Below are 13,445 nucleotides of genomic sequence, written 5' to 3' on the forward strand. Positions count from 1 at the left end.
TGAAACAAACCTTTGAGGTGGCAGCTCTGTCTTTGCGAATCGTAACCTGCTGCACAGTGGTAACGCGTTCCTGTTTGTCACAGGTCAGGAACAATGCTCCGGCAGCAGACATGGAGTCAGCTCTCTCGTTCCTTACGGATGCCGCCTCCAACCTAGTCCGTACGACAGCCAAGGGGGTCTCCTCCTCAGTGGCAGCCAGGAGGCAGCTCTGGATACGGAACTGGTCAGCCGACGCCCCTTCTAAGACATGTCTCACTAGAATGCCGTTCAAGGGGTCTCTTCTGTTCGGCAGCGACCTAGATAAACTGGCCAGCACATGGGGCGCCTCTCCAGTACCTCGACTGCCGGAAGACAGGTCCAAGAGGAACCAGCGCACCTTTCCGAGGCCCTCCAGAGGTAGAAGCTCCCAACGCTTCACTCCCTATAGGGGTCGCTACCAGGCACCTCGTCCTCAGGCCAGGAACCAGTCCTTTCGGACCAAGCAGCACAAGAGGGGAGCCGGCTCGGGTTCGGGTCCCGGCCACACCCCACAATGAGAATCAGCCGATCCATCCAGGGGTCGAAGCCATAGGGGGCAGGTTAACCCTCTTCTACCCCAGATGGGTCGAGATTACGTCGGACCAGTGGGTCCTCGCCATCATCCGAGAGGGGTATTATCTGGACTTCCATCACATCCCTCCGGACAAGTTTGTGGAATCTCCATGTCCAATCCACAAGAGGGCAGCATTGGAGGCTACCCTGGCGAAGCTCCTGTCCTTGAAAGCCATAATCCCAGTACCTGCATGGGAAATGGATTCTGGGCATTATTCCATTTATTTCATGGTACCCAAGAAAGAGGGCACTTTCTGGCCCGTATTGGACCTCAAGTCAGTCAACCGATACTTACGTGTCCCGCGGTTTCGCATGGAAACTCTGCGCTCAGTCAAGACCGCAGTACAGCCAGGGGAATTCCTCACGGCCTTAGACTTGTCAGAAGCATATCTGCATATTCCGATCCATTGGGATCATCAGCGCTACCTACGCTTCAAGGTTCTGGGACAACACTTCCAATTCCGGGCGTTGCCCTTCGGGTTAGCCACGGCGCCGCGGACCTTCACCAAGGTGATCGTAGCAGTAGCAGCGGCGCTCAGACGGGAAGGAATCCTTGTCCATCCCTACCTAGATGATTGGCTGATCAGAGCGAAATCACGAGAGGAGAGCCATTGGGCAACCAACAGAGGGATCGCCCTTCTGGAAAGCCTGGGATGGGTAGTCAACCTAAGCAAGAGCTGCCTACAGCCTTCCCAATCACTGGAATACCTGGGAGTCCAGTTCGACACCCAGGCAGACAAAGTCAGCCTAACCACCAAGAGAAGGTTAAAACTCCAGACCCATCTACAGTCCTTGATGGGGGCCAGCCGGCCCATAGCTTGGGATTACCTGCAGGTTCTCGGTCTCATGGCATCCACCCTGGAAGTGGTACCATGGGCAAGGACCCATATGAGACCATTACAACACTCCCTCCTCTCTCGGTGGAGCCCACGTGTACAGAACTACACTGTGCATCTACCTCTACCCGACAGAGTGCGGACCCAGCTACGGTGGTGGTTGCAGTCCGACCACACGAGCAGGGGGTCGAAGATGTCCTCCCCCACGTGGACTCTACTCACCACAGATGCCAGCCTGAGCGGATGGGGAGCACACTGCGAAGAGCTCACCGCCCAAGGGCGGTGGAACAGAGAAGAGTCAGGGTGGAACATCAACCACCTAGAGGCACGGGCAGTCCGATTAGCCTGCCTGCAATTTGCTCAGAGATTGAAGAACAGAGCAGTCAGAGTGATGTCCGACAACGCCACCACGGTGGCATACATCAACCGACAGGGCGGAACCAGAAGCCAACAAGTGTCCCTAGAGATAGCCCCGCTGATGGCTTGGGCAGAGGCGAATCTCCAGGACATCTCCGCCGTCCACATTGCCGAAAGGGACAACACCACGGCAGACTTCCTCAGCAGGGAAAACCGAAATCCGGGAGAATGGCAGCTGTCCCCCACAGCCTTCCAGATGATTGTGGATCGGTGGGGGACTCCGGACATGGACTTACTAGCGGACAGGTCCAATGCTCAAGTACCCAGATACTTCAGCCGCAAGCGGGATCCGTTCTCTCACGGGATCGATGCACTGGTTCAGCCATGGCCTCCAGGGACTCTGCTATACGCCTTTCCCCCGTGGCCCCTGCTGGGCGCCCTTATACACAAGATTCAGGAGCACATAGGCCTAGTTCTTCTAGTGGCACCAGAATGGCCAAGAAGACCCTGGTACGCGGACATGAGAAGGCTACTGACAGGGGAGCCTCTTCCCCTGCCTCCTCTCAGGGACCTGCTACGTCAAGGTCCCATCCTCCACGAGGATCCAGCTCAATTCTCTCTTATGGTCTGGCCATTGAGAGGGCTAGACTGAAGAAAAGAGGTTACTCGGAACCGGTGATAGATACTCTCCTCCGAGCTCGCAAGTTTTCCACATCCCTCACCTACATAAGGATCTGGAGAGTATTCGAAGCCTGGTGCGACACTCATGGCACCAATCCACATGCAACCACAATTCCTATTGTTCTGGATTTCCTGCAAGATGGGCTTCAGAAGGGTCTCTCCCTAAGCTCCATCAAGGTTCAGGTGGCTGTGTTTTCTTGCTACGGTCCCAGGAGGGAGGGCAAGACCATTGCCACGCACCCAGATGTTTCCCGCTTCCTGAAAGGAGACAAGCACATTCGTCCGCCACTGAAGTGGCCAGTGCCCCTGTGGAACCTCAACCTAGTTTTGGATTTCCTCGCGGGATCCACCTTCAGACCCCTTCGGGGCCTGTCTCTCCGTTCGCTAACTTTGAAGATGGTTTTTTTGCTGGCGGTGTGTTCCGCATGCCGCATCTCAGAGCTACAAGCGCTGTCCTGCCGTGATCCCTTTCTCAGAATCACTCCAGAAGCTATCCATCTTCGCACGGTTCCTTCTTTCTTACCTAAAGTAGTCTCACAATTTCACCTCAACCAAACCATATCTTTGCCAACCACGTCGGGTTTGAAGAAATCAGAAGAAGGGCGTTTGCTATGCCATCTTGACATCGGCAGATTGCTGCCCAGATATCTGGAAATGACAGAAACAGAACGAAAGACAGAAGCAGTACGTAGGACGGACCATCTGTTCATCCTCCACAGCGGGAAGAAGCAAGGGGAAGCGGCCTCTCGGCCCACCATCGCCCGCTGGATCAAGGAAGTTGTCAGAGCGGCCTACGTAGAGGCCGGGAAGTCACCACCTCTGCAGGTCAAGGCTCACTCCACCAGAGCGCAGGCGGCCTCTTGGGCAGAATCTAGGATGCTGTCGCCCGCAGAGATATGTAAGGCGGCGACATGGTCCTCCCTCCATACCTTTTCCAGATTTTACCGTCTGGATGTTCAGGCCAGGGAGGACACAGCATTTGCGAGGGCGGTCCTACACGGTCCTCAGGCAGCCTCCCGCCCAGACCGGGAGTAAAGCTTTTGTACATCCCACTTGTTCTGAGTCCATCTGGCTACACGCTAGGAAATGTTGAGATTACTTACCTGATAATATCCTTTTCCTTAGTGTACACAGATGGACTCAGCATCCCGCCCGGCTGCCAGTGTACACGGGTTTCACCGATTCAAGGTACACCATGTCATTTTCTTACATAAGGCGTCCACTCTACCAGGTGTCGACGCCTTCCGGTTGGAAGCGCTGGCGGTCTCCAGCTACTATCAATCGGTCAGGGGAATCCTGTTTCACTAATTCATTGATCATCAGTACACATATATCCATAACAGCTTTTGCAAGGAAGATTACTGAGTTGCTTCACTTCCTGTGGGGGTATATATACCCGTGCTGAATTCAGATCCGTCTCCAACTGCTAGCACGAGCACACTATACCCACTTGTTCTGAGTCCATCTGTCTACACTAAGGAAAAGGAGATTATCAGGTAAGTAATCTCAACATTTATTCTCCACCTCAACTGCCACACTTGTTGCTGGTCATGGAATCAGCGATGCAACGAACCAAGAGATCCAAATTACATGGCTCGGCACCGCCGGGAAAGGAGCAGCGCCTCTTGGACAACTTCGGGGAAAAAGGTGTACCAATCTTCCATGCTTTCTGCTCAGATAAGCCAGCACCAATTCTATCTGGTGCAGTACCTGTACGAGAGTTTGCAGACCTTGAAAGGGGCGCTACCAGACTTCGATGCGGCCCCAGAGGCATTACACCTGCCAATTCAAAACCTGGAAGAAGCGATCTGTCACCTCCTCCGGACGGTGTATGAGGATTTCGAGTTGGCTGCACACACTTCAGCGTCTGCTATCGCTGCCCACAGAATGGCCTGGCTCAGGTCCAGTGCCATTAGAGAACTACACGAACGACTGGCAAACGTAAGGGGGATATTCTCTTCGGAGATAAGTTTCAGGAGTCGGTGGCCAACCTCAAGGACCAGGTGGTGGAGGTCCAATCATTAACCCACAACCCATCTTTCACACCACGGAGGTTTTACGCACCTACCCGCAGACAGTCATATACTCGGCGACCCTTTCGTCCGTACCAGCAGAGCCGGCTGGTACCCTACAACCCCCCACAGCGGGCAACATCGCAAACTCCTCTCCCCAGACGAGGAAGACCAAGACAGCAAAGACAACCACCTCAACAATTGCAGGTAACTGCGAAATCGACATCCTCTTTTTAGTGCCGCTGCCATCATTGCTGCCACCACACCCGCCGGGCAGGATTATATTATGCCTACCGTACTGGGAAGCCTTCACGACGGATCAATGGGTTCTGGAAATAGTAAGGGATATCAACTCCACTTCAAAGTCAAACACAATCTACCACACCTATTACTGCCCCAAGCCCGGGGTCAGCAACCGCAGTTACAACAGAAAATCACATCCCTCCTCCACCAGCGAGTGATTCGGCGAATTCCAACTCGGACTCGCGACAAGGGGTTCTACTCACCATATTTCCTAATTCTCATGAAATCCGGTGGCATGAGGCCCATACTGGATCTCAGAGAATTGAACAAACACTTGGTCAAAGAGAAATTCAAGATGGTTTCCCTGAAAACAATCCTACCGCTTCTGAAACCCAAGGATTGGATGTGCTCCATAGACTTGAAAGATGCCTATACGCATATCCCAATGCACCAGTCGTCATGGCAATACCTGTCGTTCCAATTTCAGAATCTACATTGCCAGTATCGGGTACTCCCCTTTGGACTCTCAGCGGCCCCCAAAGTCTTCAAGTGCATGGCAGTGGTGGTGGCCCACCTTCGTCAACGGGCATAACGATTTTTCCCTATTTGGACGATTGGCTGATTGTGGCTTCCGAACCCAAGATTCTCAACAATGACCTACATCAAACAATTCATTTCCTGAATGGTTTGGGGATCCTCATCAATTATCAGAAATCCATTCTCGTTCCGACACAATCTATTCAGTTCATAGGAGCGATTCTCGACACAATCCGAGCCAGGGCGTTCCTACCCAGAGAGAGGAGGCTAGACATGTGCCACCTCTTTCGAACCACAAGGCTACTCAGGACACCATCCGCAAGACAAATACTAACCGTCCTGGGGCACATGGCGACGGCCATTTACACCGTTCCCAATACACGACTCCACATACGTCGACTACAATGGGGACTCAAGACAATGGAAGCAGCACACACAACCGCTATCAACCCAGGTGAAATTCATTCAGGCAATGCTACGGGATATACAGTGGTGGCTCAGAGGGACGAAATTACGGACGGGAGCATTGTTCTCCACTCCCCAGCACAATACAGTCCTTACCACAGATGCTTCCCGGAAGGGCTGGGGGGCACATCTGGACCACCTACAAACACAAGGCCTGTGGTCGCCACAAGAACAGGTCCTACGGATCAACCTTTTAAAACTCAGGGCAATAAAAAACGCTCTACAGACGTTCCTTCCGTACTTAAGAGGCCGCAGAGTGATGGTCTACACCGACAACCAAGTCGCGATGTACTACATCAACAAACAAGGAGGGTCTGGTTCCTGGTCCCTTTGCAGGGAAACCCTGCAAATCCTGGAACATGTGGCCCGACACTCCATATATCTGCAAGCCACTTACCTGCAGGGAGCGGTCAACACTCAAGCCGACTGCCTCAGCAGAATATTTCACCCACACGAATGGACACTCATCCAACAGGTGGTGGACATGTTCCAGACGTGGGGGGTACCGACCATGGACCTTTTCTCCACAGAATTCAACACGAGACTTCTGCGTTTTTGTTCCGTGTGGGCCAGCAACATTTGGATAGCTCAGGATGCATTCCTTCTACCATGGACGGAACCCCTCATGTATGCATTCCCTCCGATTCCTCTCATAACACGTACCATACAAAAGTGCATACAAGATGCAGCACAACTGATCTTGATCGCACATGTGTGGCCACGTCACAACCGTGGTACACTCATCTACGTCATCTGTCAGTAGCGGATCCCATACTACTGCCAGTCAGGGAAGACCTTCTGATGCAAAACGAGGGTCCCCTGGTACATCCCATGCACAACTCCCTACACCTGACGGTGTGGAGATTGAACGGTTCCTATGGAGTGAACAAGGTATATCACGCTCAGCGCAAACCATTCTTCTAGCATCAAGGAAACCCTCTATCCGTAGAAAACTATAGTTTCAAATGGAAGCGGTATATGACGTGGTGCTCCTTGAAGGGGATACCTCCCTTGGATTGCTCTCCGGAAAAATTACTAGATTACCTTCACTCCTTGTATCAGGCGGGCCTCGTCGATCAGAGTACACCTCAGTGCCATAGCCGCTTACCACAGACCATATAACGGACATCCCATTTCTGCTCATCCGTTCATTTCAAGGTTTCTGAAAGGCCTCATTCATCTCCGACCTCCCATTGCAAAGTCTCCGATTCTGTGGAATATCAACCTGGTGCTAGAACAAGTAATGGTGGCACCATTTGAACCAATGGAGGAGGCTCACATCAAATACCTTACCTGGAAAGTGGTATTTCTCATCGCTCTCATGTCAGCCCGTAGAGTGAGTGAACTACAGGCGTTGGTACACTACTCTCCATACCTGCAGTTCTTTCATAACAAGGTAGTACTTCGAATTCATCCATCATTCCTACCGAAAGTAATCACTCAATTCCATTTGAATCAATCCATCGAGTTATCAACGTTCTTCCCCAAACCACATCAGAACGATAGGGAAAGATTGTTGCACACTTTGGACAGCAAAATGGCATTGGCGTATTATAAACAATGCACATAGTCGGAGACTAGGGTGTCACAATTGTTTGTTTCTTTCAATCCAAATGCGCTTGGGCTTCCAGTAGCCAAGCAGACTATATCCAGCTGGATTGCCCAATGCATTCAGTTTTGTTACCACAAAAGGAACCTCCGCTTACCTTCTCACCCGAAGGCACACCAAGTGAGAGCCATGTCCACCTCACTTGCTCATCTTGCGCAAGTACCTACAATAGACATTTGCAAGGCGGTGACGTGGTCTTCATTACATACCTTCATGTCACACTACTGCCTAGACCAACAGACGTCGAATGACGCCAACCTGGGGAAGGTGGTTTTACAGACGATATCCTCCTGATGTACAACTGACTATCCATGCTTGGGATCCTGCAAAAAAAAACAAAAAAAAAACAGAGGACAGAGGAGGAAATGAGGACAAACAGTGTCTTTGCAAACCGTGCGTTAACTGCGTGATTGGGAGCTTAGGACTCCCATGACAGCATGGCTAATTCAGCCCTGCTATCAACAGGAAAAAGCAAGTTTGCGTACCGTAAACGGTGTTTCCGTAGATAGCAGGATGAATTAGCCATGCTGACCCACCCACCTCCCTTGATAGTCAGCAAGTTCTTAACCAACTGCTACATCACAGACGGAGGAGAGACTGTTTTTCTGTGCGGGAAGGCACGCGCAGCTGTACAGAGCAAAGCTCTATTTCTAGTACAAAGCTCTGCCTCCTGGGCCCTGATGGACAATTCCCATGACAGCATGGCTAATTCATCCTGCTATCTACGGAAACACCATTTACAGTAAGCAAACTTGCTTTTATCTGTAATTGATGATCCCCCATGGATAACAGCTTAAATTAGGCATATGTACCCTTCCACCTCCTTTTGAATTTCAAAAATATTATTTATTTAAAACATTTATAGATTGTTTAGTCCAGGTTCAAAGCAGTTTGATACATTACTGATAGGACCGTGTTGCATACAGCTATGTTATACAAGCTGTACATGAGTAGAAAGGCCTTCTAGGCCATTCTAATTCTAGCTAGTAAAACATTCTGTTCTCAGCACCATTGGAGGATGATGCCCAAATATGAATGAATTTATCCTGCTTTTCACAGAGAACTTGAGTTAAAGGTAAGCAATTTTGCTTTCCTTTGCCATCTAATGTTAGATCTTCATACTGAAAGGTGACCACAAACTTGCACTTGATCTCTCTACCCCTGGGAGGGTGGGGGATTTATTTTAAAGGGTCGGGGTGGGTTTTAGGGTTGTTTTAGTGTGCCGGTTTTCCCGCCCTCCCCCGTTTTAGGATTTACACGATATTTAAAAAAAACAAAACCGCGACGATCCGATTCCCTCCCCCTTTTGCAAAAAGGGGACTGGCTATACTCCTTTGACCTAAAAGAAGCATACACCCATATCGAGATCTTCCCCAGTCACCGGAAGTATCTTTGGTTTGTGGTGGTGAAAACAGCACTTCCAGTACCGGGTCTTCACAAAATACCTGGCCATAGTGGCTGCGCACCTCCGCAGACTGGGAGTGCAAGTCTTTCCGTATCTGGACGATGATTAGCTGGTCAAGGGCACATCTTAGGGGCTGTCAGGTCTTTGCGCTTGACCATTCGGGTGTTGGCGTTCATTCTCAACTCCCCAAAGTCCCATCTCAGCCAGTCACCTCAGTTGGACTTCATAGGAGCCCTGCTAGACACAGCTCAAGCCAAGGCGTCTCTGCCTCACCAGAGGACCATTGCCTTGACCATTGCGACAGAGCCAGCAGGTGTCAGCCTGGCACATGTTTAGGCTGTTGGGCCACATGGCTGAAACCATCATGTCACTCCCTTGGAACACTTACACATGCGCAGAGCCCAATAGAACCTGATGTCACAGTGTAACCTCAGAATAGTGGGTTCTTTCCAGCATTCGTGAGGGGTACAAATTAAATTTAGTGGGTACCCCACCAGATTGCCCCCAGAGCGCATTCTGAAGCCTGGTAGTACATCAGAAGGTACTAGTAGAAGATCTGTCCTCCCTATTAATGGCTAGGGTGGTTGAGCCCGTCCTACCAAGGCAAAGAGGGTGGGCATTTTTCTCCCAGTACTTCCTGATATCAAAGAAAACTGGGGGCCTCTGTCTCATCCTAGACCTAAGTGCTTTGAATAAGTTCATCAAAAGAGAAAAATTCAAGATTATTTTCCTGGGCAGCATGATCCCTCTTCCTTGCAAAAAGTGGACTGGTTATGCTCCTTCGATCTCAGACTCCTATATACACATCGAGATCTTCCCAGAACACCAGAAGTATCTCTGATTCATGATGAGAAAACAGCACTTCCAGCATTGTGTTCTGCCATTTGGACTTGGGTCAGCTTCACATGTTTTCATGAAATGCCTAGCCATGTTGGTGTCGCAACTTCACAGACTTGGAGTTTGTTTTCCCATATTTGGATGATTGGGTGGTAAAGAGCACCTCTCGGACAGGGTACCAAGGAGTCCATATTGCCTGTCTGGGTACTGAAGTTTATTTATTTATTTATTTATTTTAATTGCAATTTCACACACATTTAACAGAAAACATGTTAAGTGATTAGGGCTATGCAGTCAAATCTAACATAAGGCAAATAAAACAAACTTGTAGAAAATAATTAACAAGGTCATGATATTAGGAAATGGGGGGGGGGGGGACAAGGCTCCACAAGGAGCAAAAAAGAAACTGGGAAATGTGAAAAGGAAAAGCATCAACTCATTGCATACGACAACCAGGGTTAATTAACAGCATCTACAGGTAATTTGAGAGAATTTAAAAAATTTCAACTGAGATGGCTCAAAGTAAATGTATCAAGCATTGTTGACTAAGAATACATTTGAATGGATAATGTAAACTAACTGTCCCTAAATCTAAGGCTTCCTGGCGCATCAATAAAAATGTTCTCCTACAGTCTTGTGTAGATTTAGTTATGTCTTGATATATCTATACTTTCTGTTCATAGAATAGCACGTTCCTATTCTGATGAAAAAAAAGCCTCAGTACTAAGTCAGTCTTGAGGAAAAACAAAATTCACAAATATTGTATCTCTACACTCTACTTGGACTTCTCCTGAATCTTCCAGTAAAGCATATAATCAGTACTCATAGGTAAACATTGGGGATCACTTGCAGATATACCATCTCTTCTCACTGGGCACCAATACCTTTGCAATAGGCAGAAGTGCTTGAGAAGACATTTTTAATACCTCAAGCATATATTTTTTAAATTGTTCCATTGGTGATACAAGTTTAATACGGGGACAATTCAAAACTCTCAAATTTAAGTAAAGAGTGGCTTTTTCCCTAAATTTTCAAGTTTCTTTGCATGCACAAAGTCTCTGTGGACCAAGCCAGTTTGAACATTGTATAACTGGGTGACCTGCTGATCCAAATCTTCTAGCTTCTCTTTTTGAGAGGTAATTGTGGAATCTGAAATCTGGATACACCGATGAATATCAGCCGTAGAGGAAACCAGAGAAGAAATAAAATTTTCTAATGACACCAGGGCCACCCACACAGTATCTAGTGTAATTAGCGGGGGTTTAACAAGATTAACCCTGTGGAGTATGCTTACCCAACCCTTCCTCTCTGGGAAATTCTGACAGCTCATAATTCCCAGAAAGTTCACCTCAACCAAAGTTGACCAGGCAGGTTTGCCTGCCCTGTTGAAGTCAGGGCAGGCAAACCTTGACCCAAACTCTCCTCCTCCAAGGTTTGGTATTCTCCTAGCAGCAGCAAAGGTGCCACTAAACATTCCGCCCCAAGTCTTGTGGCTTCCGAAGGAGGAAATGCTCCAGCAACCAAGTCATCATAAACCAAGTCTATCTGAAAATGGAGCAGTTCCAACTTGCCCAGTGAGTCGCGGTATGGTGGACGGGGGGTTTGTTCTCCAGGATTCAAAGATGTTAAAAGGTCCGGTAGTAATGGTGTTCATTCAACGTCTGTGACCGCCAAGGTAACCACACTTGGTATAAAGTGATGCAGAGGTAAGGAACCAGTCTATTCGCTGCTGTATTAGGCCCGACAAGGGGGCAGCTAGGCTAGCCTCCCTTAGTTTCCCGTTTCTCTTGGTAGAAGGCGTTTTGAGGTAATATAGAAGCAGGAATGGAGGTCAAACAAAACACATCCTTCACTCAGATGCCATCTTGAAATGCCCCTGGGTGCTGGAGATACTAGGGCTCGTTGTCAAATTTCCCCAAATCCCATCTCACCAATTTGAACTTCATTGGAGCCCTGCTAGACACAGTTCAGGCCAAGGCCTTCCTGCCCTTGCAACAGGTCATCAACGTGATGACCATTGCAGTGAGAATTCAACAGCCAGCAGACATCAGTATGGCACATGTTGAGGCTGTTGGGCCACATGGCCACTACAGTACATATCACTCACTTGGCACATTTTGCACATGCAAAAGGCCTAGTGGCCCTTAAGGTCACAGTGGCAACAAGCCACTCAGGACCTCTAGGATCGCATCTGATTTACACCATCCTTCCGGGCCTCTTTGTCCTGGTGGCAAGAAATTTAGAATCTGGAAAGGAGTGTCTTTCCAAAGTCCTTCCACCCAAATTGTCCTTATCACAGATGTCTACCCTGGGCTGGGGAACTCATATAGATGGGACTCAGCACCCAGGGTTTATGATCTGCCCAGGAAAGTCTCTGCCAAATCAAATTTCTGGAGCTCTGGGCGATCAGGTACGCACTGTGGGCTTTCAGAGATTGGCTGTCCAACAAAATTGTATTGATACAGACAGACAACCAAGTAGCAATGTGATATGTCAACAAGCGGGGAGGTAGGGATCGAACCTCCTATGTCAGGAAACAGTCCAGATCTGGTCATGGTTGTTCTCCCACGGAATGGTGCTCAGGGCATATATCTGGCCGGAATAGAGAATGTGATAGGGCACATATTGTATCGCACTTAAAGATCCCATGAATGGTCTCTGGACCAAGGAGTCTCAAATCAGATCTTCCGCCTCTGGAGAAGCCCAGATATGGATCTCTTCACAGCCCCTTGGAACAGGAAGGTTCCTCAGTTCTGCTCCCTGTACAAACCATGGGGCAAACCAGCCTCAGATGCCTTCACTCACCATTGGGGCGAGGGTCTTCTGCATATGTATCCTCCAGCTCAGCTGGTAGCAAAGACTCTTTTGAAAACTTTGTGAGGACTAAAGAACTATGATCCTCATTGCCTCACATTGGCCAAAACTGGTTTGGTTTCCACTCCTCTGGAAGATGTCCATCCGGAAACTGATCAGGCTGGAACTCGCCCCCCCCCCCCCCCCCCCCCCCCGATCTCATTACCCAGGATCAAGGCAGGTTGCACCATATCAATTCCAGTCTCTGACTCTCACAGCCTGGATGTTGAGAGGTTGATATTGCCTCAATCTCTCAGTAGATATGTCTCTGGTCCTGATAGGACTTTCTAGTGGAAGGCTTTCTGAAAGCTAAGGGCTTAAGTGGAGTAGGTTTTCCATGTGGAGTGAGCAGAAGGCTCTAGATCAGGGATGGCAAACTCCAGTCCTAGACTGCCTTAAACAGGCCAGGTTTTCAGGATATCCACAATGAATATGCATGAGATAGATTTGCATATAGTGGAGGCAGTGCATGAAAATCTTTCTCATTGATATTCATTGTAGATATCCTGATAATCTGGCCTGATTGTGGCAGTTGAAGACTGGAGTTCACCATCCCTGCTCTAGATCCTTCCTCCTGCTCCCCAGAAAACTACTTAACTACCTTTTATACTTTTCGGAAGCTGGTTTAAAGACCAACTCCATTAGAGTTCATCTGAGTGCGATTGGCGAATATCACCGTGGTATAGATGGTAAACCCATCTCTGTACAGTCTATAGTTGTAAGTTTCATGCAGGTCCTGCTTCAATATAAACCTCCCCTAAGGCTTCCTGCTGTTTCTTGGGACCTAAACATGGTGTTGGCTCAGCTGATTAAAGCTCCCTTTGAGCCACTGTGCTCATGTTTCCTGAAGTATCTATACTGGAAGGTCATATTTTTGGTGGCTGTCACTTCAGCATGCAGGGTCAGTGAGTTTCAGGCCTTAGTGCCTTATCTACCTTACACTAAGTATTTTCACGACAGGGTGGTTATATGTACGCAACCTCATATTTTTGGTGGCTGTCACTTCAGCATGCAGGGTC

At 49.0% G+C, this 13,445-nt stretch overlaps 1 protein-coding gene across 1 annotated transcript in view; it reads left to right on the forward strand.

Annotated features, from left to right (window-relative positions):
• The window catches only part of HABP4 (hyaluronan binding protein 4), a 346,012-nt gene that overhangs the window by 273,494 nt on the left and 59,073 nt on the right, over positions 1–13,445 (forward strand). The window lies entirely within an intron of this gene.

Source organism: Rhinatrema bivittatum, chromosome 1 (genome assembly GCF_901001135.1).
Source record: "Rhinatrema bivittatum chromosome 1, aRhiBiv1.1, whole genome shotgun sequence".
NCBI lineage: Eukaryota > Metazoa > Chordata > Amphibia > Gymnophiona > Rhinatrematidae > Rhinatrema > Rhinatrema bivittatum.